Source organism: Amphiprion ocellaris, chromosome 22, assembly GCF_022539595.1.
Source record: "Amphiprion ocellaris isolate individual 3 ecotype Okinawa chromosome 22, ASM2253959v1, whole genome shotgun sequence".
NCBI classification, from domain to species: domain Eukaryota; kingdom Metazoa; phylum Chordata; class Actinopteri; family Pomacentridae; genus Amphiprion; species Amphiprion ocellaris.
The window spans coordinates 16,517,312-16,523,311 of record NC_072787.1 but is presented as its reverse complement, the minus strand read 5'-3'; positions in this window follow the sequence as shown (position 1 = coordinate 16,523,311).

Genomic DNA, 6,000 nt, shown 5'->3' with positions numbered 1-6,000 from the left:
AAAACGTCATAGTATAGCATGTCGCTCTAAAAACATCATTGTATAGCATGTCACCCAAAAAACGTCATAGTATAGCATGTCACTCCAAAATCGTCATAGTATAGCATGTCACTCTAAAAACATCATAGTATAGCCTTTGGTCCACAAAACGTTGTTTTGTCCCGGCTGTCTGAAGTAGGTGAGGAGCAACACAAAAACAGTCCAAACGCTGGTTTCCAGAGGGTTAGACGAGTATTTATTTGAAAGAGTAAGTTTACAACAACACAACATGTGAGGGGGTTAAAAGCAAATGGGTGTTAGTAAAATAAAAATAAATAAACAGAACTAAAAGTGAACTTCATGTTGACATTGATGGGCATTCCAACCAGGAACAAAGTAAAAGATAATCAATACGAAAAAAAACTCTTCCTGTTCACCTCTTAAAACCCAAAAACACACCGCAGTAGCACCCTAAACTAAAACTACCAATGGGTTCCCTGTTTTCCTTTCTGAACAATTCAAAGGTCCCTCTCTATCTCCCCACACATCCACCAACCACTGGAACACATCTCCAAAGTTCTGCCGGGCCAGCTCAGCTTCCCCTCAGAAGAAGTTCCACCTGCCAGATGAAGGAGCCTTTTGAGAGGCAGCTGGCATCGTGATTGGACTGTACTTTGGTCTGTTCCAATCCAGCTTCAGCTCCAGAGACGGCAGGCGGGACGAGTCAACGGAGGCCGGGTGGACGAAGGCATGCAGCTGAGTACAATCCAGAAAACAACAGAGGAGGAGTGCAGCAGCCCAGAGCCAGAACAGAGTAGCATCGTATGTCTCTTAGAAAACATCATAGTATAGCCTTTGGTATGAAAAAACGCCATCATATACATCGTATATTGTACAAATAACAAGTCAAAGGAAAGAGACATACATTGTAGAATTGTAGTAATTGTGGGCTGACTGATTTACTGATTATCAGTATTTTATTTTTTACTGATTTACGGTAATAAATACATTTAAAAATGGCGCTACTTTGGCTCTGAACCTTTATCTACCTGTGGTCGCTCTGTCTTCTGGAGTGATTTGATTGGTTATACGTCACGAATAAAACTCCTTTAACTTAACATCTGTAAACAAAACAAAAACGTATCAACAAAGTTTTCTGTTAGAGTTTGTGTTCTTCTAAGTTTAACTCCAAGATTTTAAATACTTTCATTTACTGCAAATGAATATCTACTCCAAATGTCTCACTAATAATCATTATCAGCCTTAAAAACCCACAAAACACCCCTCTATACTCGACCACACTTAGTACAGTCCGGTTCCCCCTTCTATAAATCTGCTTGGAATCTTCCACTTCCTGTTTGTCAAAGTGGCCTTCTACCTGGACAGGTTTTGTTGGAGCTCATGCAACAAACATTTTGGGTAACTGCACTTTAATATGGATGGATGACTCTGAATTAGAGTCTGTTTTAATGAGACTGAGTTAAGATGTGTTGCTCTGTCATTAAATAGTAAATTATTTCTCAGAATTCACAGAGAAAAGTCTGAAATGTTTGCTAGGTTAGCATCCCACATGTTCTTTGGCTCAGCTAAAGCTAACTCCAACTTCTGGATCTCTTGAGTTGCTTGTTGTTAAAATATCTTGCTGTAGGTGCTGAAGCTCAGAAAGTCTGAGGTGTTTGTTCAAAATAAGCTCATTCTCAAGTCTTATCTGAACTGTCCTCTTTTGTTTTAACTTTCCCTAAACTTAGGAGTTAATGAAAGAGCAGCACATCCAGACTCAGTCTCATTTATGTAGAGATTAAACTTCAGTGTCATTCATTGATGTTAAAGTGCAGTTTTTCAAATCTTTGTTGTACAAGCTCCTGACCAAACCAGTCCAGGTGGAAGACGATGTGAAGAGAAAGCTCCAGAGAATGAATATCACACATTTACGTTGGAAATAAATGTCCTTTAATTTGACATTGTCATGCAAATGATGTTCAAATCTTTGAGTGTTTTGTTGATGTTGGTTTCTAAATGTTTTTTTGACACTCGGCCCCAAAGATTACAACCTTCTATGGCTCACAAGCTGCAACAATTCACACATTATCAACTATCTTTCTAACTAAACTAAGATAAAAAGTGAAAAACTGCCTGATTCCTGCATCATGAATGTCAATCTTTTTGGTTTTTATGACAGTAAACTGAATATATTGGGTTTGCCATTTTATAAACCAAAACAAGAAATAAATAACTGGAGAAAACAATCAACAGATTAATGGTCAAAGAAAATGTGTTTTCCAACATATATGGCTGAATTACTCCAACATTACAAGATACATACAATTTTAATTCAACTTTATTTATATAACGCCAATTACAGGTCAAATTGTCACAAGACACTTTATTTTTATATTTTTTGTCATATTTAAAATATGACAATGTAAGAAATTTAAACCTCTTGACTAATCCAATTTATTATTTGGTTTTTAAGAGACTAATCAACAATTAAAATAAGTTTCTCCACTAAAACTAATAAACATGAGGTCAAATAGAAGGAAGAGTTTTAAATACTGCAGTCCCACAATGACAAGAATAAAGTTTCTCAACAAAAACTAAATCTGCTGGTGGATTCCATTAAAGTCCTAATAAAGGATAATAAAGTGTGATACTAAAGGTTTGTGGTGCTAAAAATCTCCAAGTAAAGATATCAAGTTGAATATCTGGATGGAGGTTGATAAAAGTTGATCTCCCTTCATTTCTTCTGGAGTCGACTCCATGGATTTCATGGATGGTGGTTAAAGACCTGCTCTTCTAGTGGTCTTCCTTCTAGTCACTGTAAAAAGTCAGTCCATCCTGGCACTTCAACACCTCTTCATGACAACTTGTTCTGCCTCGGACCTCGTGGAAACTCCAGAAACTCGGGAAAACCTGTCGAGACTTGAAGAACTCGTGGAGACTCGAAGAACTCGTCGGGCGGGGGAAGGTGTGGTGGGTGGTGGGGGGAGGTGGGGGAGTAGAGGGGGGAGGCCGCCACCCACCTTCCCGCCCACTCTCCGCCCAGACTCCACCCAGACTCCGCCTTGGCTCCACCCATGTGGTGACTTCAGCAACTACGATGACAAAGGGACGACGAAATTATGTTATTTTATCTGATCTGTAGCTCAGTGAGTTAAGGATTTGCCTATGGAGCTGCAGGTCGCTGGTTCAAGACCAGACCCTTCTTAAACTTTATCAAAATCCTGACAAAGACAAACAAAGAAAACTGCCGCTGGCGGGTCTCGAACCTGCGACCCTCCGCTTGGGAGTCTTCTTCTTATCCCCCTGAGCTACTCGCTCAGATACTAATTCTTCTTTTTTTTGCGCATTTATCATCTATTTTTTGTCGTTTTCGAGTTTTTTTTTAATTTGAGTCTCGACTCGACCGTTTTTCTCAGGAGGTTGGACTTCAGCCTTTGTGCTGGAGGGTGGAACCCTCACTTCCAAGACTTTCCAAAGCCTCCACACCTCCCGAGTCCTCAGGACCTGAGCTTTCACACAGTCTGAAGGCTGAAATTTTCTAAGTCCCACAGTAGTTCTCTGTTAGATTGAACTTTCAGACAGTCCAAGGACTGATATCTTCTAAGTCCCACAGTACTTCTCTGTTAGTTTGAACCTTCAGACAGTCTGAGGACTGAAATTTTCTAAGTTCCTGAGTAGTTCTCTGTTAGTTTGAACCTTCAGACAGTCTGAGGACTGAAATCTTAGAAGTTCTTGAGTAGTTCTCTGTTAGTTTGAACCTTCAGACAGTCTGAGGACTGAAGTTTTTAAAGTTTCTCAGTACTTCTCTGTTAGTTTGAACTTTCTGGTTAACAGAAGCCTTAAAACTTGTGACCATGAGTCTTGATTTCACATTTAGATCATCCATCTGAGTTCTTCTCAGACCTTCACCTGTGGGTTTTTTAGAAATCCTCAACAAAATTTGATTCCCTTCACTGAACAGTAAAGTTTGTGGAGATCAGAAGGTAACATTAGTTTGATAAATGCCTTCAACTACTAGTAGACTTTATCTGGAAAGCAGTTTTCTGAAATGAGTTCTTAGTAAATCTATCCACAATCAAACCAAGAACATAGAAAGAGGAAATGTTTGAAGAAACAACTTGATGTTTTCATTTCAGACTAGAAAACACTTTAAGAACTTTATGTTTTTGCTCTTTTTGATTGTTTTATTGTCTCTTCTGTTTAATTTGATCTTCTAAAGTTTAACTGGTGTTTTTTCAAATGTTTTGTCTTTAGTTTGATTCTTCTTAAATGTTTAGTTTTGCTCTTTTCTCACCTTTTATTCTTTTCTAATGTGTGATTTGATTTCGAAATGTTTTGTCTTTTTAATGTTTAATTATTTTTTCAAATGTTTTATCTGCTTGTTTGATTTTTTTCTTTCCCAATATTTAATTTTTCGATTAAATCTTGAAGGTTCTTCTTTTTAAATGTTTTACCACCTTTTAATGTTTAATTTTCTTTTTAAATGCTTCATTGTATTTTCTGTTTAATTCCTATTTGAAGTTTTATTGTCTTTAAGATGTAATTTTCTAATTAAACATTTAATTTTTTAATTAAATGTTTTGTCTTTTTAAAGGTTTAATAATCTAATTAAATGTTTTGTATTTTTTTCAATGTTTAATATTCTTCTTGTTTAATTGTATTTTTTAAATGTTTAACATTCTTCTTGTTTAATTGTATTTTTTAAATGTTTAATTTTCGAAAATATTTTATCTGTATTCAATATTTTGTCTGTTTAATATCATTTAATTGTATTTAATGTTTAACTATATTAAACAGACAAAATATTGAATTACATAATTAAACAAGATACAATACATGTCATTATGAAATTAAACAAAATTTTTAAAATACAAATCTTAAAAATTACAGATAAAATATTTTCGAAAATTAAACATTTAAAAAATACAATTAAACAAGAAGAATGTTAAACATTTAAAAGAACACAATTAAACAAGAAGAATATTAAACATTTAAAAAATATTTTTTTATAATAAAACTTTTTAAAAGTTTTATTTTATTAAACTTTTTTCCTTTGATTTAATTGCTTTTTGTTATGTAATTTATTTCTTTAATCTTCTTTTTCTGTCAAGTTTTTAACCCCAACCTTAAAAATGAGATAAACCCTTAAATCACAATGAAAAAACTTCTGTTGTCACAATCATGAGTTAGTCAATTATTCAGTTTATCAATTCAGCTTTATTTGTTTAGCACCTTTTACACAGATGACAAGCAAAACTGCTAAAACTATGATTAAAACTCAAAAACATTTTTTAAAAAAGATTTAACATGGTAATAAAATATGTTGTGTCCAGGGGATGGAGGGAGTTTATTGAAGTCTTCTTGGGCTCACATGGGAAATCATTTAAAACATAAACTTGATATTCAGTACAAGGAAACTGCAGAGCGACAGAAGAACCGACAATATCTCCTGTTTTCTCCTTTAATGAGTCGACTCTTCTTGTGCTTTCAGACCAAAGAACTACAGACTCTTCACAACCTGCTCAAACTCTTGGTACAGGACCTCACCACACGGGTCAAGAAGGTTTCCTTCTCCTCATTTCTACTCTGAAGCTCACCTTCTCCTGCTCAAACTGCTGACAAATGTTTCTGCTGCTCTAAAGTCTGGTCTCCAGAACTTCCTAAAAACTCTCAAAGTCTCTTCTGCTGCAGGTTGCTTTGTAGAACTGTTCCAGAAAACCTCACTAAACCACATGGAGGGGCCTCAAGATAGTCATCCAAATGAAACCGTACAAAAACCAAACTAGCACAACCCAAACGCTAAAGTCTCCTGCAGCCTACCAGAGAACTTCTTTAAACAGAGAATCACGACAGGAACTCTTACCTTCTGGACAACCAAGAATTCAGAATGTGTCTGACCAAAAACCTCTAAAGACTCACTACAGCCAAGATAAGACACAACTCAGCTGAACCAAATCCACTAATCACTGCACACATTAGCACCATGTGCCAACTGTGGCTAAAGAACCACATTTACCAAGA